The sequence below is a fragment of the Erpetoichthys calabaricus genome, chromosome 2 (assembly GCF_900747795.2).
Source record: "Erpetoichthys calabaricus chromosome 2, fErpCal1.3, whole genome shotgun sequence".
Classification (NCBI taxonomy): domain Eukaryota; kingdom Metazoa; phylum Chordata; class Cladistia; order Polypteriformes; family Polypteridae; genus Erpetoichthys; species Erpetoichthys calabaricus.
In genome coordinates this window covers 283,410,483-283,434,636 of record NC_041395.2, presented here as the reverse complement: position 1 = coordinate 283,434,636, position 24,154 = coordinate 283,410,483, and positions in this window count along the sequence as shown.

Below are 24,154 nucleotides of genomic sequence, written 5' to 3'. Positions count from 1 at the left end.
TATAAGTCAGGTCTTGAAACCCGAAAAATCGATCATAAAATCAGACCCCGACATACGCCTGTTCAAAAATGCGACACTTAAATTTCATTTTTTTTTTTTTTAACATCTTCTTGCCTCCTCCAATCTCGTGTGTGTGGGTGTGTTTGTGTGTGTCCTGCGGTGGGTTGGCACCCTGCCTGGGATTGGTTCCTGCCTTGTACCCTGTGTTGGCTGGGATTGGCTCCAGCAGACCCCCATGACCCTGTGTTCGGATTCAGCAGGTTGGATAATGGATGGATGGATATATATATTGTGATAGTCCAGGCCATTTACAGCCGCCCTAACCCGACACAGACAGGCAGAGACACAAGTACAGCACACAACACCCTTTTATTCAGAGCTGGGAAGTGCTTTTTCCTCGCTCCCCAGAGCACAGCACAGTACAGCACTAAAGTATATGAGATACAGTCCCTTCCTTCTCCCTTGGGTCACGCTCAGTTCTTCTGCCTCCACTCCACTGGAAAACTTCATCTTCCACTTCCCGACTCTGGCTCTGTGAAGTGAGACGGCTTTCAGCTTTGCATTATATTATATATATATAAGTACAATTAGGTCCATAAATATTTGGACAGAGACAACCTTTTTCTAATTTTGGTTCTGTACATTACCACAATGAATTTTAAATGAAACAACTCAGATGCAGTTGAAGTGCAGACTTTCAGCTTTAATTCAGTGGGGTGAACAAAACGATTTCATAAAAATGTGAGGCAACTAAAGCATTTTCTTAACACAATCCCTTCATTTCAGGGGCTCAAAAGTAATTGGAATGGCACCCCGAATCTGAACCTGAGTGGTGTTTTGTTATTGGACTTCTGTGCTCGTCACAGATTGTCCATAACAAACATTATGTTCAAGCATAAGGGTGTTCATATGTGCACTTGGGGTATGGGGTACTGGACCTGCTGATTAGGGCTGTTTGGTCCCTGTACAACCAGTGTCAGAACTTGGTCCGCATTGCCAGCAGTAAGTTGAATCCGTTTCCAGTGAGAGTTGGACTCCGCCAGGGCTGCCCTTTGTCACCGATTCTGTTCATAACTTTTATGGACAGAATTTCTAGGCGCAGCCAGGGTGTTGAGGGGGTCCGGTTTGGTGGACTCAGGATTGGGTCACTGCTTTTTGCAGATGATGTTGTCCTGTTTGCTAGAAGAAGTGGCCGGAGAGAGGGAAGTCTGGGTATCTCTGCTCAAGTTGCTGCCCCCACAACCCGACCTCGGATAAGCGGAAGAGGACAGATGGATGGATGTATTTTTTTATGTGTAGTTTTATTCAGACCCACTGTATACTGTAGCAGTATTAATTTTAGGTTTTTATGCTAATGGAGTGTTGATATTTTACTGAGCTTTGAAAGATCAACTTCAAATCACCCTTGTAACATTACTGAATGACGCTTTAGTGCAGAATTCTGCTGCTGTCTCTTTCCCATCAGTATAACCAAGCTCTATATGTGGCATGTTCAATAAACCCTGGTAAACAATATAAGTATTATATATAGAAAAGTGCTTAATTAGTTACATAGTACTTCTGATACATCTGATTAACCAATGACAATGTCACTCAGGCCCACGACTTTGAAAATTTCTTGGCAAAGCCAGCAAGTGTTTCTAAATGGCTCAAATAATTAGTTTAAATCTGTATTATGAGTCACTGTCCTCTGGTTGTTTGGAGCATCATGGATGTACCCAGCAAATAAAGGGTGCAAAAACTTTTGGGATCAAAAATATTTGAAAAGAGTGTCCTTTCTCCAATAGAAATACAATAAATCATAAACAAATGCATTTTCTGTGTATATCAGGAACAACAAAAAATGTAGTGTCCAAAAAGAAGTGTTAATCCACAGGCTTCACTTAAACAGGAACATCAAGTCCTTGTTCCTGAGTGACGTGTGAGCCAAAAATCACCAAGTTAAAAATCAACCAGGCATTTTCCTTATGCCAAAGCCAAGTACAATACTGCATTCGATGTCTTGGCATCCACTCCAGCCGTGAAACACTACATAGATTGTTACACATAATTTTCTTCCCTGTCGAAAATGAATGGTATATAAAATAAGGGAGTTTTCCACTTCCGGAGTCACATCCAGAATGGGATGAAAGTAGTTCATTGCAGTCACTAACAAAGGCAGTTGCCTTACTCCTTCTCAGATGCATTTGTCACCAGTGAAGAGAACAAAGTGCCCTGTAAAGTTAGGGAGAGTAAACCATTGGTGCTCACCTTTTGGAAACCAAGCTTAGTGTTGATCTGAAAAACATGGAAAATGCAGTAGGATTTCTTTGTATACATTGCAGGTTTGTATTGTTCTTGTGCATTGATCAGTTTCAGTGTTGTTAGTGCATGTTGAAGGCATCTCTGTGATTCAACTATTTGGAATAAAAGGACAAAAAGAACAGCTGGCCATTGCTCCTCACCTATGCACTTTCTTTTATACTTACACATAAAAATAAAAAACATTAGATTTGCACTGGGTGTGATGAGGATGGATAGGATTAGAAATGAGGACATTAGAGGGTCAGCTCAAGTTGGACGGTTGGGAGACAAAGTCAGTGAGGCGAGATTGCATTGGTTTAGACATGTGCAGAGGAGAGATGCTGAGTATATTGGGAGAAGGATGCTAAGGATAGAGCTGCCAGGGATGAGGTAAAGAGGAAGGCCTAAGCAAAGGTTTATGGATGTGGTGAGAGAGGACGTGCAGGTGGTGGGTGTAACAGAAAAAGCTACAGAGGACAGAAAGGTATGGAAGAAGATAATCCGCTGTGGCAACCCCTAACGGAAGCAGCTGAAAGAAGAAGAAGAAAATTGGAAATCACTGAACATTTCAGCATCCCTGCACCTTTACCTGAAACAAAGCTTTATTGTGTAAATATAGCCAACAATTTAAATGTACAGTATAACTGAGAAAATCCTAGAGATGATTAATCTGAATGATTTTTGGGGATTCACAAGTATTATAATAAATATGTAATATCAAGAGAAGTGCGTCTCAGTTAAGCCTCCTCAAACCCCTCCGAAGTGAAAGTTGTGTTAGTTGGTCACATTGCAGAGATGGATAAACTCCTTAATGATGTATTGTGTTAGGAAGACTCAAAGAAGTGTCTGATAAGGTCATACTACATAAAAGTAAATGAGTAATCGATGCATTTTTGCAGTATCTAAACTAAAGTGTTACCCAAGAATGTGTTAAAATAATTGAACTTTAATTATTTATTTGAAAACACATTTTTTACCAATTTCAGTCCACTCACTAATTGTTTATTCTGACCTTCAACACAGTGCTGCTAGGATGGTCTCCAGCCCACCGTGACCCTTCAACATGTCACCACTCTCCAGTGCCATAATAAACAAAAATCTGTTTTAAATGGAATGATATTTAAGAAAGTCAAGCAGTCAATTACAGATAGATAGATAGATAGATAGATAGATAGATAGATAGATAGATAGATAGATAGATAGATAGATAGATAGATAGATAGATAGATAGATAGATAGATAGATAGATAGATATAGGGGCACTACACTTCAGATAGTCAGATAGAGTAGACTCATAGATATGAGATAATACAGTAATAATATATTTTATTTATATAGCACCTTTCCCATGTAGAACATACAGTAGATAGATATGAAAGGCACCATATCATAGATAGCTATGAATTGTTATTATTTTTACTGCTTTTAACTGTAAACATAACATAGGCATGATTGCAAGTTTGATGCAGTGACTATCAGTGCCATCAGCTAAAATGAAGAGCAAGTGCGGCAGTAAAACATAGCAATGTTTCAAAAGCAAGAATTAAAGAGTTTTGTGCAAATAAAAACATTCCAAAAAGGAATGTGGAGTTTCATTATCTGTCAAAGATGTTCCTCTTTCAAGGCTATATGTCTGAAAGAATTAAGTGAAAAATAAATTCCAGCAAATGTCTGGAATGTCACCAAAATTTCTGAGCAAAGCCCATGCATGGTTTAGCAATTTTCTGTTGTTATGTTATAAATGTGTTTATATAAATTTGTGTAATCATTCAGATCTGGCATTAGGTGAAGGCAGCTATGCAATAATTCACTGAAAGTGAAAATATGAATAATCTGATTAGTATTAGAATACTGCCCACATAGATGCAGGATGCACAATAAAAAAATAAACAAATTCATGTCAGTTTCAGACAGCACCCTGATATGTATGATTGCTAAATCCCAATCCATTGTAGAGACTATGTGGCAAATTTAAAAATCAATGAAACTCAGTTTCGGTAAAGGCCTTCAAAGAATGCAGCTGAACACACAACATGCTTTCATTCTTACGTATATATATTATATGTCATTTAAGCTGTGACTATGCATTTTCACATTTAGAACGTTATTCACTACAAAATATTAGCAAGCAGCATGATCTCAAATTACAGCAATGCTTGAGTAGATCGCAGTGCAACAAAGTAGCCTGCACAAGTCAGTGTGTCTGGGTTCATGACTCAGAAGGCATTATCTATTATTCAGTCAGATCTTGGTTTACAAATGAGGCCAATCGTTTGCTACCTCTGAAATGAGCTTTACAAACCAGCGAGTATTACATTTTGATTGAGTCCTCTGGGTGTTATCAATGGGAAGTCTGCAGCATTGTACTGTACAGCATAGACATTTGTTTGTTTTCCAAACCCAGCATAATGGAAATGTCGATCCCTTTTAACCAATTTCTGCATTTGCAGAATGTGTGGAAGAATCTGAGTAACCAGAGAAAACCAACACAGACTTTCAGAATATGCGTAAAGTTCATTTAGATGGTAACATTTTTGCAATTCAAAGACATGTCTCTTGAGCTGTGAGAAAGTAGCATCAGCCACTGTGCGCCGACCCCATATGACACGTGTTCTAATTAAATTGTATATCTTAGAACAAAAATGTGGAATCCACTCTTGAATGTGAAAGGATATACCAGCTCTGTATGTTGATTTTGCTGTCATTATGTACATACTCTACATTTCTCTGAGGCTTCAAATGCTACAAAAACATAAATAATCATATGCTTTCTTTGAAAACAATTTGCAGACCTTCCCAAGAAAACTTTATTTTTCAAAACAAAGACTTTTTGCATATTTAGCTTCAGGAAAACACCCAATGCCTACAATTAGTCCATCATTCCTAAGATTTCACATGTATTGTCATAAAACAGTACGTTTTTCAAATCATTAGGAAGGATTTACTTCAAATTCTTGATTTCTTCACCATATTTTTTGCAGGGACCCTGAGGTTGTTCGTCGTGTGGTGGGTGCGTTAAGGCGCTGTATCAGTGCATGCTGCCAAATCCTCTCCTCTCTCTATTCTTCAAGCCTAATGTTTAGTTTATAATGACCCAATTCACTTCAGTCATACATGTTGTGTCTTCTGCTGTAAACCTCGGCTTTAAATTAACTGCAGTTTATTGCATTTTGTCAAAGATGAATTTAGAGAGAACAGCTTATCTAAACAGAGAGGCCATGGCCTTAAATATAGTTTTAATCACAGATCTCATTTATTTACTCCCTCTAATAATAATATTCTGTCTGCCCTAAAGTTAACCACAGGACACAATCCATTGAACTTTCCCAGTCTCTGTTTTCTACGCATGCAGTAGATGTTTCCTCTCATCATATAAACAACAGCCCCCAAACTAAATCTTTAAACTCCATAGTAGACATATTTCATTTCTCTAGAGCTTTACCCAGATGGTCTTCATATTTTAACTGTTACAGTAGCGCTGGTCCTGCTGATCTGCAGATTTCTTTTAAGAAGTGTGGAGTATTCTGAATCACCTTTAGGAAAAATCCAACCAGAGTAACTGAGATCTGGAAGCTGGTCAGGTTAACATACCTTATGGAGAGGTAACATACAGCGGCAGTATGGAAACTACTTACTCCCCTGACCTTACTAATTGACCATACCTCAGTTTTTCTGGCCATATTTAGAAATATTTGACATTTGGCTCCTGTGTTACTTAGATGGTTTCTAATTTTGTGCCTTTTGTTAAGAATTTTCCTGTTTTTGCAATGAGGATAAATGAATTTTCATATGAAGCAAGTGACTACAAATTGTCATCTGCATATATACTTTCTACTGAATCAATGTAACATTTTAATTTAATAGAAAACATTATTATAAAATAAACAGTAAACACATGCATTGTTCATTTTAAATAGTCAAGTGCTATAAATAACAGTCATACAGTGCACCCATTAATTAATTTGTTAATAGACAGATAGTGAAAGGCACGATAGATAGATAGATAGATAGATAGATAGATAGATAGATAGATAGATAGATAGATAGATAGATAGATACTTATGAAAAGTATTCACCCCCTGAAAGTTTTCATATTTTATCTACTCTATATATATATATATATATATATATATATATATATATATATATATATATATATATATATATATATATATATAAAATCCTAAGCCTAAAAGTGCAACAATTTTGTGCAACGATTTTAAGTGACGTTTTTATGTCACTTTTTTGTCATGCTTTAAATTGGGGTTATTTTAAAACCTACATATATATGTTTAGTATCATTCTTTTCTGAATTTATCAAACTTTAATGTGATATTGTTCGATTTTCAGATTCTTATTCCGTTTTTTAAATTATAAACTGAAAAATATCAAGAACTCACGTCCCGCGAGATGAGACTTTGTGCCAAGAGATTTAACCACGAATGGGGCCGGAAATAAAAGACAAAGAGTAGGAGAGCTGCTGTACAGGCTTTTAAATGTTCGAAGCACCGTGCGAGATGCAGATCACATGGCATGTCAGCAGCAGCAAGCCAACAGCTGATCGAGCAAAGAGGAGGTAAAAAAAAATGTCAGAGACGTGAAGTGGCTAGCGCATAGCGTAGGCCAGTTTTTGGCGAGCAAAGCGAGAAGAGGCGAACCCCCTAGTTGTTATGTAACTTTGCACCACAGTGAATTTAATTTGCCTTTTTTGATATTAACTAACAGAAAAATAGCTTTTAATGTCAAAGAGAAAACAGATCTCTGCAAATTGATCTGAATTTACTACAAATATCAAACACAAATAACTAATCATAGAAGTATTTACACCTTTTAATATAACATACCTGAGTCATCACTGGTGTAGCCAATTTGTTTTCAAATTTCCATAATTGGTTAAGTGGAGCTCACCTGTCTGTAGTGTAAAGGCACCTTAACTGGAAGGTCTAACATGTGTTGAGTCAGTATGGGGGTGAACCTTCACAATGAAGACACAAGAACACTCCAAACAACTCTGTGAAAAAGTAACTAAAAAGCACAAATCAGGGAATGGATACAAGAAAATATTCAAGTCACTGAATATCCTGTGGGTGTCCAGTTAAATCAATCATTAAGAAATGGGAACAATATGGCCCAATTGTAAATCTGTCTAGAGTATGCCAAAACTGTGATTGTGCAAGAAGAAGATGACGGGAGCGACCAAGAAAGCTATGATCACTATGAAGGAGTGACAAGCTACACTTACTGAGACTGGAGAAACCAATTACTGAGCCCACTTTACAGATACAATATTTATTTTCACTTTGACTTTGACTGAATAATCTTTTTCTATTGATCATTGTCAACAAAGCCAAAATAAATCCACAATGAATACATTTTATAGACAATGAATACTTTTTATGGGCATTGTCAGACAGATTAATGAGGAGAGTCTAAGGAAAGATCTCAGAGTAGACCAGGCTGGTTTGAAGCCTCTATTTAAACGAACGGCATGTCTTCACCTGAATGAGTCTCCAAGCAAACTCAGAACTGAACGGGTGTCAAACTGCACACCAGAGATGGCACCACAAAGAGCAATCACCTGAACCAATACATACCACTTTGCCCTACTTAATATTATGGAATGGTTCATGCTCAATGGGAAGGATTTCAAGGAATTAAAAAGTATATCTCTGGACAAATTAACTTAAGAACAACATGTACCATCTAAAAAAAATCATTATAGCCAAATCTAGATCCCATAACCTAAACTCTGGAATTCTACTAGCAAACAGAATGAACAAGGCTGAGTTTAAGTACAGTTTTGATTGTATGTCATTCTCTTCTAAATGTTTATGAACTTGCCTGTCAAATTTCTCAAAGGAGCTGATTCTTGTTTCCTGCTACTTTTCTCTGTGCAGTCTTTTCAAGAAACACTTCTTATAATATTTGGGATTTTTCTCCTTTTTGTTCAATACCTACTCTTCATGCAAAAGAGAGCAATTAATATATGAATATTCAGTGCCCACCACCATAATGTTTGGGACAAAGACCCATTTTTCCTTGATTTACTGCTCTGCTCCACAGTTTAACATTACAAATCAAACAATTCAGACATGATTAAAGTGGACATTGCAGACTTACATTTAAGGGTTTGCACACATTTCAACCAAGTAGAAATTACAACACATTTTATACACAGACCCCCATTTCAGGGCACCATAATGTTTGGACAATTGGCGTCACAGGTGTTTGTGATTATTCTGGTATGTTCCATTGCTTCATTAGTGCAGGTATAAGATACCTAGGCTGGCTTCTACACTTTGGAGTCTGTAGTTGCCATTATTCAACATGAGGACAAATGCTGTGCCAAGAAAGTCAAAGAGGCCATTATGAGGCTGGAAAACAAAAATAAAACCATTAGAGGCATCAGTAAAACCTTATGATTACCTAAATCAACTGTCTGGAATATCATTAAGAAGAAAGAATGCACTGCTGAGCTCCGTAATCGGAATGGGACTGATAGGCCAAGGAAGTCCCCCACCGCTGATGACAGAAGAATCCTCACTGTGGTGAAGAAAAGGCCCCAAACTCCTGTCTTACAGATCAGAAACCATCTTCAGTAGGCAGAAGTGGATGTGTCAGAGACTTCAGAAATACTGAGGCCAAACTGCAAGATGCAAACCACTAGTTAGCCACAAAAATAGGATGGTCAGATTACAATAATGAAAAAGTACTTAAAACAGCCTGCAGAACTCTGGAGGAAGGTCTTGTGGACAGATGGCACAATGATTAATCTGTATCAAAGTGATGGCAAGAGCCAAGTGTGGAGACGAAAAGGAACTGCTCAAGATCCGAAGCATCCCACCTCATCTGTTAAACATGGTGGTGGGGGTGGTATGGCTTGGGCATGTATGGCTGCTACAGGAACTGGCACACTTATCTTCCTTGATGATGGATCGCACATCAAATTCTTAAGTGTAGAGAAACATCTTATCTGCTCAGGTTCCAGTAAATACCTCTAAACTCATTGGATGGCGCTTCTTCCTACAAGATGATAAAGATCCCAACATACTGCTAAGGCAACAAAGGAGTTTGTCAAAGGTAAAAAATCAAAAACTCTTGAATGGCCAAGCCAGTCACCCAATTTAAATTAAATTGAGCATGCCTTCCATATACTGAAGAGAAAATGTAAGGGGACTAGCCCCCAAAACAAGCAAAAGCTGAAGATGTCTGCATTAGAGGCTTGGCAGAGCATCACCAGAGAAGATACTCAGCATCTGGTGATGCCAATGAATCACAGACTTCAAGCAGTCATTGCAGGAAAGGGATATGAAACAAAATCCTAAATATGGTCTACCATTGCTATGTCCCAAACATTATGGTGCCCTGAAATATGGGGACCATGTAGCAAAAGTGTTGTCATTTCTATATGGTGTGACCAACATGCATAGAAATATCCTTAAATGTAAGCCTGCACTTTATTCACGTCTGAATTGTTTGATTTGTAATCTTAAACTGTGGAGCAGAGGGGTAAATCAAGGAGGAATGTGTCTTATTCCCAAACATTATGCTGGGCACTGTATGAGATGGTAATCAGAGTATAAGTGCTGTGGTGGATTGCCGGCATTTTACTCCGGCCCTCACCCCCAGGCCGCCAGGAGGAGCTCTCCCGACAGCATGATTGTGCCCCGAGTTCCAGCAGGGCCTCATGGACTTTGTAGTTTGTATACACAGCCCTGCTGGATACCTTGGGGACCACCGGGAGTCGCTGTAGGGGGGCTAGTGGGCTCTTATATGCCCTATAACCCGGGAGTGCGTCATCATCACATGACAGGAAGGAACGACGTGCTCGCGGGCTGAAGAAAAGGACTGTTTACCCTGACCCGGAGGGAATAAGGACTTGTGGGTTTGGCCAGGAACCACTTCCGGGTCAGGGGATATAAAAGGACTGTGGGAAAGCCCAGACACTGAGCTGAGCTGGGAGGTAGGAGGGCGAAGTGTCTGGGCGAGGAGGATTGGTTGGAGAGAGAGAGAGAATTGTGTAGTATATGAGTAGTGTGGTGTGGAGAGTGCTTTGTGCACGTGACAACAAAATAAATAGTTGTTATACTTTTACCTGGTGTTTAGAGTGGTACCTGAGGGTTCAAGAGGTGGACAAAGCCTCGATCTGTTACAGTGCTTAACACAATTTGGAAAAGTGAACATGAAAGAAATTGTTATAAAGAAATATCGTGTAATTTAAAATGGTGCCAAAAAGTAAACAGCTTTAGCAATAGTATAAAAAGAAGCATAAAAACATTTGCAGTAATGTTCGCCCTATCTGCTATGTGATTAAATACTGTATGCAAGTATGGGTCACTACATTTGATGTACAATAGGAGTGCCTGCTCCTTTAGTGTTTCTACATGAAACAGAAAAGCACCAGGCCCAGACTACAGCTCTTGTCCTGGCTGTTAAAGTTGCACGTAGAAATGTGGCTGAAGCCAAAGAGCTCCTCGTCATGCAGTAAATGACAGTTAAACAGGCAGTGTGGTGTAGTGGATAAGGCGCTAGACCTCAGACTGTGAGGCTGTGGGTTCAAATCTCACCACTGACACTGTGTGACCCTGACCAAGTCACTCCACCTGCCTGCGCTCCCATTGGAAAACAAAAGAAATGTAATCAGTGTTGCCTTGCATAAAAGTGTTAGCCAAGTAATAAATATAAAACACATACTGAGCAATTTTTTGATGACCAATCCCTGTCAGCATTAGTGGTGGTAACAACTTAAGATATACATTAAGGTGTGCATTTGGTCATTTTTCACATTCATTATTTTCTATAAAACTTTCGTTTTACAGGGGGTGGGCATTTGCCACTTCTCTGCACTTCACAATGGAAAAAGCAGCTTATTTGATGGAGAATGCAAATATGAATGAAATAAATAATATCCAGCTGACAAAACTTTTTATTTTGAATGCCTGAAAACATGGTTTTTGCAGGCCAGCTACTACCTTAGATTAACAAAGAAAAAAAGAAAAACTATTAAACTGTTAAGTTTCATGCTCGAATTTTCTTTCCATGTGCACAAATTATTCCTGGATTCCTGTGAACATGAAAAAATTTAAAATCCTCAGCATGTCTTTAATTACATGGAGACTAACATTGTTTATGATGGAATCCCCTGGAGAGTCAGGAAGGCTGAAAACCCAGCCAGTCTGCTCTCTTCTTACAAGGGTTCATAATAGTGCCCCTCACGCCACCCCCCCCTGTCCAAAAAAAAAAAACAAAGCCTTCTTCTTCACAAACTTCAGATATGCCTAAAAATTCAATAGTGTCTGGGCCTGTAGTGGCCGGGAAAGCAGAGGCTAAAATACTTTTCTATTGGCTTCAACAGCAGAAGCAAATCTGCTTTCTTCATCTATTTGCTATTGTGGATGTGGAGAGTACAAAGTCAACCTGACATTAAAAAGGAGAAGGAGAGTCCTGTTATGAAGCTACACCGGTTTTTGTCTCTTTCATGACAAAAAACAGCAGCACAATCCAGTGTTTCCACAATCCAGATACTGCTTGCTATGAACATTGTTCTGTCCTCAAAGCTACAGTAAAAATATTTCACTATTGTTTTTATGCTTGTTATACTAATTTGCATAACTGTGGCCTTTTGTGACATGCATTTCTTGGACATTGGTGCACTACTTAAAGTATCCTCTAGGCATTCATACATCATTATCTGTTCAAAACTTAACATGGGAGTCACATCCTTAAATCACTTAACATGGCCAGAGCAACAACTTAAGATATAAGGTGTGCCAATCAGCTTTTGCTTTTGGTCATCACTATAAATAAAATCATAAGCTGTTGGCATGTTTGTCTGTTTCTTTGCCAATCACACAAAAACAGTTCAACCAACTGTTATAAAATTGTATGTACGTTGCTGTTAGTACAACTTAAAGCACAGATTCTGTCATGTCAGGGAGAGGGATTGTGTCAGCAGCAATGTGCAGGACTGCAATTCCCATCAGGCAGTGGGAATGTCCTAGGGCTGATAGGAGGAGACTGTCAACAACGTGCACAAACATTTCCTCATCAAGACCACAGACGCAGCATTTTCTTCACAACTAAGCTGGATAACACTTTCATTGCCTTTCTGGTTTACAGCTTTTGTGTAAGAGTATGTCTTCTTTGTATTTAGTCATTTTTTTATGTCCAACATGGCCACCTGAACTTGTATTTTTGAGACTTAAAAAACAATTCTAAGTTTAAGGACTTGGATTTTCTTAATTATATATCTATCTTATGGAAGTGTGTGTTATTTATTTGTTGCATACTATTCATTCATTGCTATTCTTATCTAATTTTAATTTGTTTTTTCTTTGCTTATAGCTATTTCTTTGACATCTTGTAAAGCACTTTGAGCTACATCCTTTGGATGAAAATGTGCTGTAAATGTTGTTGTTGAAGTTGAATTTTGAAAAGACTGTTTTTCCCTGTTTATTCATGCCCGAGCTATGCCACATACATTGGCTACTTTTTAATAAAACATCCTGCCCACTCTCTTAAAAATACTGGTTCTTCAATGACATTTTATGGTTCTTTACTGGATCGTGTGGTTCCTCATAGAGCCACTGCCTGACAAAGCAGCATTTCATTCTGGGAAGGGTTTGCATATGAAGTTGATTTATTGTACTTGGAGAAACTTCTTAATATGTAGAAAAAATGCAAAATCTTTAATGTATGGTAGGCTGATAGATGATGAAAACTTGGACTTCACCTGTGTTATTGTAAGCAGTAAGAGTCCTTTTAACTCTTTTAGGGCTGATGTCGACTTTTGTTGACAGCAGGGGTTGAGGTTGGATGTTGACTTTAGTTGACATCCCGGGGCAGAGGGTAATAATCAGTTGTAGACGTCGACAAAACTCACCGTCATGTTACGGGTAGACCCTCTTTGCTCGGAGGGCTGTTGGACTCATTGACTTCACATCAAATCCCTGTGTGTGTGTTGTGCGTGTATGAGGAGCGTAGAGTAAACAACGTCTAGAATGGCATTGGGCAAAACAGCAAAGCGAATGTACAAAGCAAAATCCTCTGTGGGCATTATTCATTTTTTGTGCTTCTTGCATATTATTGCTGAATCAGACTCTGACTAATCAAACTCCGACTGTGATGCAAGTGTACTGGAAATCAAAAATGAAAGGCAGGTAGCTGTTTCTTTTCCAGAAAGTGCCCTTCAGAATATAAATGGTTAGACAAACAGGAATGTAGTAAGTATGTAAGCAGTGTGCCAGCCGATCTTAGAAAGCGAATGTTTAATGTTAAAATATTAACATGCAGGTTAAGGAGAAAATGAAAAAAATAATTAGCCCTGAAAGAGTTAAAGTCATGACCCATTGGTACTTCACAAATCTGTTACCATCTATTTGTGGTTATTTACTGTATTGATCCTGTTATGGATCTAAATACATAAAGGTTCATGTGCAACGTTCATGTGGAGGAGTCTTTTGGGTATCACAGATGGTTCCCATATGGCATCACTCTGAAGAACTGCTCTGGCCTCTTTATTTATAAGAGTGCAAGGATGATTCCTCAAGTCAAGGAAGACAGTGATTAGAAGGCATAACACATGGCTCAAATCTTGGTGTAGGATAGAGGTGTCCAGATTTTTGGGACACTGGGACTCCTTCTGGGAAAGATAGGACTTGTTCTGCCATGGCAGATTACATTTGAAGAGAAGGCATACTAATGCACTGGGGAAGCATTTGAGAAGATTGTTTTTAACAGGGAATGAATGGGCAGGGAGTTTAGGGCAACCCAGGATTATAACTTCACAGAATTTGAAATACAGTAGTATACATACAAATATACAAGATAACAGGAAACGTTTTAGTACACTGTTAAAAAGCTACAGCAAAGTCAATACAGGCTGAACATCCCTAATCTAAAATGCCTGGGACCAGAGGTATTTCATATTTCAGATATTTTAAGATTTTGGATTTTTTGCATATGCTTAATGAGATGTCTTGGGGATGAGACTCAAGTCTAAACACAAAGTTTATTTATATTTCATAGACACCCTGTACACACGGAATGGAGGTAATTTTTTTTACAATATTTGTAATATTTTGTGTCCACCTGTATCAGCACATTAGTGTCAGCATTAATGTCAGCATAATATCTGTATCAGCTGACATCTACAACGAACAATGCCAAGCTTTCAGTCTCCACCTACAATGCTACGATGTGTTTTGATTAAAAGGTTACTGTACACAGAGATTAAGCAAAAAGCACTGAGAGTAATGCATATAAGATGGTTGATAACAAACTGGCGCCAATGGAGTATCAGAGCCTATGTTCCCTTTAAGCTTACCTGGGTGTTACCTTTTTACTGTGTGCCAAGAAGCATTTTTGCACTGTCATGTAGGTGTTATTGCACCATTCAGTCCTCCTCCCACACAGTAGTTTAAACGTGTCACACAACTATTATTGAATTTTTCAGCCATTGGTAATGCACCCATGGCTCCCGAAACTCCAATTGCTTTTGGAGTGTTGGTGGCTCGTGGTGTTTGGTACTTCATGAGAAAGTAAACAGTTGTAAGTACTAGCTCATGTGTTACTCACATCCACTCATCAATAAAAAAAAAATAGAGGTAACATTGGTTATAGCCACACATGGATAAGTGAGGTGAAGTGTGGAATTTTTCATTTGTGTCGTCATGTCGGCACTCAAATATTTTGGATTTAGGGTTAGGGATGCCTAACCTGTAAATCAGGAAAATGTACTGCATTGAAGAAAAGAATATTAAGAATGAAATAAATTAATTGGAATTATTTGTAGCTGGACATAAGTATAATATAATAGGAATAACAGAAACATGGCTAAATAATAGAGATGGGAAGGGGTATAAAATAAACAAGTACACATTATTTAGGAATGACAGGTAGAACAGAATGTAAAACAGAATTTAAATCCAAGTCTTCTTCAGTTAGATGATGAGCCACAGCCTAGTGTGGATTGTCACACTCATGCGCATGGAAGGCAGATAAATGGCCTGAATGGGAGCAGTTCCATGCCAGACCAGGGGGTGGCGGAGTGCACTAACACTTCCTATCACTTTGCTGCAGACCAGTTACGGGAAATCCCAACCTGGCCTGATGGTGTCACTTCCAGGCCAACTGATGTCACTCCCACTTCCGGCCCCCCTCTGATGACGTCACTGCCAGTTCTGGCCTCACTGATGACACCGGTTCTGGCCCCACAGATGACATCACTTCCTCCTCTCTCCTTTAAAGCCGCCATCTTTGTGCTATCAAATCAGTTCTGTTGTGGACTCCAGTCTGTACACATCTGCACATTATTAATATCTTTCTGCAGCCAGGAATAATATACAGGTTGCCCCCCTCCCCCTAACCTTTTTGTGGCTCTTTTTGTCGTGTTTATGACAGGATGTATGAATTCTGCTACAAAACACTAAGAATACAGTAGAGCATTTTTTAAATTTTTATAGACCCCCTAATGCAGACAATAGTATCAATATAAATACTGTTATTTTTAAAAATTCTAGAAAGGCAAGTTTAGATTGGGATTTTATAATCATGATGAACGTTGATTATTGAAGTATTAACGGAGAACAAGGACAAGAATTCTTAGCGGTAATCAGTGACTGTTTTTATCACAGTATGAAAAAGAACCAATGAAAAAGAAAGCCTGTTCACATTTAGTATACTTTAACAGTCAGGATAAAATTAACGAGGTAGATATGATTGAACCATTAGGGTCTAGTGACCATAGTATAATACATTTCAGTGTTTTGGCAGAATGTGTATTCAAAAACTAAAAGAGCTCAAATATAATTTCAGTAGTGCAAATTTTAAACATATTTGGCAAAGCCTAACAAAGATAAATGTATCTGTAATACAGAACAAATTTATTGAAACAGTAAGAAATTAAATATTATTTTATGGTGAATAAATAAGTAAAGGAAGTTACTAAGGTACTGCATATGCAGTATAAGACTGTTAACCCCATTACTAACCACAGGGCATAGAGAGCATGAGAGCAATGGCTAAAAAGGATATTAGGAAAGCTAAAAGGCAGTTGGAGAGAAATTTAGCAGAGAACGTAATAGATGACCCAATGATAGGTGCTTCCTTATTTTAGTGCTAAAAGAATGATCAATGAGAAGGTGAGGAGTATTAGGAATGGTGAAGATGAGCTAGAATATATAGGCAGTAAAACTGCAAATGATATGAACATACATCTTTCTGAGTTTTTTACTTCTGAAAAAGTCAATGACCTTCCAAAGGTAACAGGGATTGCCAAAGAGGTACTTTAACTGATTTGGAAACTGTAGACAAAGAAGTACTGCTTATGAAACACAGCCTGGCATATAAAAAATCAACCAGGCCTAGACAACAGTTATCCTTGAGTTAAGGAAGTTATTGAGTACATAAAATTCCTATGGATTGGAAGTAAATATTATCTCGTTGTATAAAGTGGGTAAAAACAACAAACAGCAAGCGCAAACTGAAACTTCAAAAGTAGCTGCTGCAGACAAGTACATAGAATTAGACAAAGCAGTCAAGAAAAGCTGCAGGAATGACAAATGGAAATGGCTTGAGCAGAAAGCTGAGGAAGCCTAAACCGCAGCTGACAGAAATGACACTAGATATTGTAATGCTCTACGGTATTGTAAAAGTTATCTGCTGAATGAGCACATTCGCAAACATCCCAATCAGAAGTAAAACAGGGGAAATAATAGTAACAGTAATAATAATAGTAAGAACAGAATTTCTTGGTGGGTACAATATTTTCAGGAAGTCTTAAATGAACCTAAACCTGATTGACCTGAAGTTGGATGATGAGACTACTGCACCATTAGACATTGATCTGTTCGATATCAGAGCATCTAAGGTGAGAGCAGCAATAAATAGATGGCATACCAACTGAACTAGTCAAACATGGTGAAGATCCAGTTGTCATACAGTTATCACTGCTTTTTAGCAAAATATGGAAAGAGGAAAGGGTTCCATAAGAATGAACAAATTCCTGTTGAATCGGCTTCAAGATGCTGTAGGCAAAACCCTCAGGGAGCAGCAGGCTAGTTTCCATGCAGGGCGGTCATGCAGCCATCAAATATTTACCTTGTGAAAAGTTCTAGAGCAAAGTCTAGAATTTCAACAACATCCTTGCATTAACTTCATTGATTTTAAAAAGGTATTTGAAAGCATCCGCAGAAACTCCATGTGGACAATTCTGAAACACTATTGTAGCCAAGAAAAATATTTCAAAGCAATCAAAACTTCCACTGGATACAGTATACAGATTTCTTCAAAGTCCTGTCAGGCATCAAGCAAGGATGTATCTTGTCACCATTCTTAGTCATAATTGTAATAGATTTTGTGCTGAGAAAGGCGATGAACAAACCTGAATTTGGAATATTATGGCACCAACAAGATGGCTCACTGAACTTAGCTTTGCAGATGACATAGCACCACTGACAGAGAACAATAGAACACTACAAGCTATGACAGACAGTCTCACTGATTGTGCCGCACCTGTCGGCTTGACAGTGAGTGGACAGAAATCCAAGGTTATGATGGTAGGTACAGCAACCAGCACATAGCCAGTCATGGCTCTACAAACTTCATTGGAAATGTTATGTCTCGAGATAAATGTAATCATGTTAGCGCAGTATTCCTAGACACTAGGGGGCATTGCAGTGGAGTTGAGAGATATTTTTGTACAAGTTGTTGGAGAGACTCTTAGTAAAAAAACTTCTGTGCAGTTAACATAATTTCTGGCCTCAGTGTCTATCATTGAATGTCTGCTCATCATCAGCCTCAAATTACCGGACATAATAGGAAGAAGTCGACAATTTTACTTACCTTAGCAACTGCATAATAAAGGATAGTAATGTTGAAGATGACATTAATCCAAAACTGAGCAAGGCAGTAGGCATTTTAGGCACATGAAATAAATCTGTAAACCAAGGACCGTACACTTTAGTATAAAAATAAAGCTATACTTAACAATTGTACTGCCTGTAGCAACATTCACCAGTGAAACATGGAAGATGACAATGAAATCAGCGCATAATTTGGTGGTGTTCCATCAGCAGTGCTTGAGAACAATTCTTAAAGTAACATGTAATAAATAGTGAAATACTAAAACGATCAGGACGAAAGAGGCTACAGGACACCACTACTAAGTGTAGATTTAAGTTTGCAAGACACATCTTTAGATTCTGTTTCATACGTCTAGCACATACTGTATATCCATGGTCTAGAAACCATCAACTGGGAAAAAGAGATGTGGATGACCCAGTAAGTCTTGGAGAACTAAAATAGAAGAAGACCTCAGAGTTTGTGGTGTAACATGGGAAGATGAGTCACAGCTAAAAGGATCCAATGGCTGTCGATTGCTGCCCGATGCCCCATTAGGGACTGGAGGAATTAAAACTTAAATAAAATTATAAAGATGGTGATCTGGTAGATCCAAATAACTACAGGCCAGTAATCTTAACATGGTATCATGGGAAACAACTATCAAGGAAAACATCAAGCAGCACATGTCAAGAAAAGCTGTTTTAGCAAATAGTCAACATGGTTTCAAAAGCAGAAGGCCATGTTTCACTAATATGCTGGAATCCTGTGAGGAAGCAACAAAAGCATATGATGCCTATAATATTATTTATCTTGGCTTTCAAAATACTTTTGATAAGGAACCACAGGACAGGCTGGTAATCAAACTTAAAGAAGTGAGAATTCAAGACACTGTGTGTAGGCGAGTACAAAATTGACTCAAACAGAGGAAGCGAAGGGTTATGGTGAGGGAAGCTTTCTTAGAATTAGGGGACGTTAAAAGTGGTGTCACTCAAGGATCAGTGCTGGAGTCACTGCTATTTTTAATATACAGAAAAAATCTTGGCAAAAATATAAACAAAAAGCTGGTCAAGTCTGAAGAAGATACAACACTAGGAGAAAGGGCAAATAGATAGAGGTGAAACTTAATCTGAGGAAGTGTAAATTATTACATTTAAGAAGTAGAAATGTTAGATCTGAATACACATTGGAAGGTCTGAAATTTGAAAGTACACCATATGAGAAGGCCATGGAGCCATAGTGGACTCACCACTCTCTAGATCCAGACAGTGTACAGAAGCATTCAAGACATCTAACATCTTATAGAATACTAGGCTACATGTCATGACGTATGGAGTACAAGTCAAGGGAGGTTAACTTCTGATTGAGATACAGTATATAATGCACTAGTGCGGCCTCTCCAGAAAGTACACAGTGTAGTTTTTTTTTTTTTTTTTAGATAAATAGTGTAGCAGTAGGGGACGCTATTGCTCCCTTTAACCCTCAGGTACCACGCCAAACACCAGGTAAAAGTATAACTTTTCTTCTTTTTATTATAAATACATGCACTAAGCACCCTCCACTCCACACTACTCATACTGTACAACACTCCATAATCAATACACAATACACAATACTCAATACTCAATCCTCCTCTCCCAGACACTTAGCCACCACCCTTCCTCCCAGCTCAGCTCAGCGTCTGGGCTTTCCCACAGTCCTTTTATATCCCCTGACCCGGAAGTGGTTCCAACCCTACAGTCCATGATTCGCTATCCCTTCCGGGTCAGGTTAAAAGTCCTTTTCTTCATCCTGGAAGCACGTCGTTCCTTCCGGTCATTTGATCAGGACGCACTTCCGGGTTATAGGGCATGTAGCACCCTGCAAGCCTCCCCACAGCGGCTCCTGGTGGTCCCCATGGTATCCAGCAGGGCTGTTTATAAAAACTACAAGGTCCATAAGGCCCTGCTGGAATTTGGGGAACTTCCATGCTGCTGGGAGGGCTCCATCTGGCGGCCTGGAGGTGTGGGCCGGAATATTTGGCCGGCCATCCATCACAATAGATAGAACTTTATGGTCTCCATATTATAAAAAAAGACATAGTAGTGCTATAGAAAGTCCAGAGAAGAGTAACTAGTCTGATTCTGGGAATGAGAGGTTTGAGCTATGATGACAGATTAAAGGACTAAATACTTTTCAGTTTAAGCAAATGGAGATTAAGAGGTGACATGATTGAATTTTGAATTTAGTACACTGCATCATAGCTGTAACTTTAAAATAAATTCTTCAGTAGGAACACATGGACTCTTGTGACATGTATTAAGGGTAGTTTTTCTTCTCAGGGTTGATTCCTGCTTGTAACTGCTGCTGTCGGGACAGATTCCAGACACCACGACTTCAAATTGAATTAAGAAGGTTTGAGAATGTTATGTAATGTTATATAAAATTATAGCTCATCATACGTAAAAGCAGAATACTGCTTTACCACAATTATGTATTACTCTTGTAAAATGAAGCTCAGATATAATGATCTATTTCACAGAACTTGATTGGAACACATGTCTATATCTTAAGCAGTGAGACACTCTGGCATCTTTGAGTAATAATTACACAAATAGATGGTCTGGTCTCTTTTCCCCATGCCACTTTTCAATCAGTTTTAAAGCATATGAGATAATCATGCTCAGGGACTTGCCGAACCTCCCAGAGATTCAGACTGGAAAGGGTCAATGGAGACCAGCAGAGCTAAGCTGCTCTATGCAATCACTAATTGACATAATCTTTAAACTCCATCTTGTCAGCCTCCTTTCAGCAGAGCAGGCAGGTTAATCAATGGGGCTCAGTGGCTCGCCAGTTCCATTCACGTTTTCAAAAGCTTTTTCTATTTGGTGCCTAAGGAAGCTTTAACAAATAAAGCTATTCTGTGTTATTGTTCTCCACGAATGGCAGCCTGCCATCAGGGGCTCCTACATCCCTCCCTTCCTCCCCCGCTATTCCTTTCCCATGTGGAATGGACAGAGGCAGGGGACCTACAAGCACAAAGCTTCTTTAGGGGAAAATTCAGATTCCTATTTGTCTACTTGAACTGAGGGTCAGCGCCTTCCCTCTCATTCCTACTAATACAACTGAACGAAGTACTTGTGAAAAGATGATGGACTAAAGGCTATGGTGACTGGAGGGGAATGGGGTGGGGGTGGGGGCGGGGTGAAGGGGGCAGCAGCATGCATTTATGCCAGTGTATAAGAATGGCAGGTGCAGCATAAGTGCTTGTAAAACAGAGCACAACTGATATCATTAGCGATGGATGGCCTGTTACCCTGGCAGACACTTTTATGACAGTCAGTTGAAATTATATGAATAATAAAAACAGTTGGTATGCTTCGTTTTTTTCTTTTTCTTCTACATAATGATATTTAAATATCTTATTCTTTGCATTTTGTTCCTCTTCTTTAGAAAAGCAGCATACATCTGTGATAAAGTAAAACAGATGTCTGAACTAGGACCAATAAGAGAATTATCAAGCGAATTGGAAATACCCCATAGTTAAAATGCTGAAATGCACGATTCTAGTTAGAATAGCTTGGTTTTAGCTCTTGTTTTGTTACCAATATTGAATTAAGCTGTGTCCTTTTAAACAAGTTGAATGATCTACTGACATTTAGTGTTTTGACTTCCCTTCGGTAACATCGTAAAACTCTCAGTCACTTGATTTAAAATTCAGTGAATGAGGATTCTTTTAAAGCCCCTAGCAAATACAACAGACGTTCAGACCAGAAAGATGATCGATTCTGAAATTCAAAAGTTACATTCAAAAGTGGTGGATCTGTAACACGCAGGGAGCTGTCTGCAAGTGCAGGCCTCAGAGTTAATTATCTCGGTTCAGAAACTTTGGGTTCTTTCTAACAGAATGCTGCCATCGCCACTAGCATTTTTCAAAGAGCCTCAGATTTCATACTCAGAACATAACTCGGTGACCCAAGTAGTTGTAGGTTTTTTTTTTTTTTTAATTAATGACAAATAATATTTAACTTGTTGCCCATTTGCAACAGACAACAACCTAAACTGCATTTATAATTACCCTGATAGTAGGGAAATCTTTGGAACGGGTGACCTTTATGTATGTGTAAGTTTCAGCCATGGTTTGTTCCTTAACTTATATGTATTTTTCCATTTTGTGTTTTCTGTTGTTTTTGAAGTACTATTTTTGAAGTTTTTTGATAAAATGTCATTTTTGTCATTATTAAATTATTTACATTTTGTTTGGTGATTATGTATCATAGTGGTTGCTGGTGGTCTTTCAAACAGGGTTAGCCTACATCATAAATTTAGTCAAATATTATATCATGTGATTTACATGTAAATTTTGCCCTTCTTTCTTTTTGTAGAAAATGGTCTGTGACCCTGTCATTTCAACTGGTAGCCTTTTCCAGAGACTTGATCAGTTTCTTCTCAATGGCCAGCAGAGCAAGGTTGCTTAAATGGTTTTGGCCCATTATATTGCGGCTGTAGGACTTGACTTGTTTTAAGCAGGAGAAGCTCCTCTTTGCACCTGCTGATGTAGCTCCAGCTATTGTCACTAAAGACAATAGCTTGCATAGCTAAGGTATTGCACTATTCAGCGCCATGTCTTTAAAAAATATCACACAGCTTACCCCTGTTGCCCTGCAAGTCACGATTTGAATAAGGGACTTGGAGTTCAGACGTCAGTCTCCGTGAATCAAAGAAATGGCCATAACATTGCAGGATACTTTGGAATGCTTCCTCAGGAAAGACCTGTCTCATTTCATCATATTTCCCTGTATTGATTAGCTCTAGGAAGTGCATACTTGCCAAATTTGAAAAACGCTGAGAAATCTGCTCCAAAAGATTGTCTATGATGGCCATGTACAGATTTCTGTAATGCCCCTGGGGATTCTGCAATTGTGACAGACACCGACGCTTTCACCTAAACTCATTTTAGAGGGTCTGTGGTGAGACATGCCGCTTTGTGTAAACAGCTTTGAAAGCCTTCTCTTGTACAAATGAAAATGGTGGGCTATATCGCTAGAAAATAACAGACTACAAGCAGCACCTTGTCTCACGACTTCACTTGCCAAAAATTCACATGGGACTGAACTTGAAATGCTCCAAAGCCAAAATGCTGTCAATCAAAAAGAGGTTGAGCCACTCTGACAATTCCTCCAATCATCATGCAGCAGCCCAGCGTCTTGGCCAGCCCACTGCCCCATTTACTGCCATAGACACTGAGCTTCCCTGGAAATGATGTTTTGAAGCATTTGTCCAATAAACATCTAGCTTGGCTGCACTGAACACAAAGCATACTCTGAAGTGCCATTGAAGTCCAGTGAAGTTGGTTTTAATAGTTTTAAGAAAGCTTTAATGGATCGTGCTGCCACGGAAATGTATGAGAAAAAAATCATGTTAGATGAATTGCAAGAAATTATTGCTGATTCTGAATGAACTACCCATGATGTTGAACATGTTCTAGCACGCTCTTTATAGTAAGGTAAATACAACTTTACATATTTGACTAATTTTTTGTGACATATTAGATGAAGCAGAGCTTCCCTTGTAGTCTTAGAGCAGTTGCCTCTAATGTATTTTGTGTTACTGTGTGTAAATGTAGTGATTCATCCACTTGAAATATCCTCCAATATGGCCAGAAAAGCATGGATGGAATCTCCACTGGACTTCCCAGTGGGGTGCACACAAAGGCAATCTGAGATCCACCAAGACGGCTTGCTTCAACCTACACTAGGGCCAAAATACACTTCTAAATCAAATCTCAAAAATATATTCTTAAATGTCCCAGTTATATCAAATATCAAATATTAGGAAAGGGATGGCTGTAAACCCCTGGCTAGGAGATGAAAAAGGCAAATAAAAAATCATTATAAATCAGGGTTTATTTTTTAAAAAATGCTTTGTTGCATAACAAATAAAGCATAGAGGCACAAAGGAAGTTCCCTAAAAAAAAAGCAATCCAGTTCCAAAACATAATCCGAATTTCATGGTCAAAAAACAGAACAAGAAAGTCAAAAATCCAGTAATT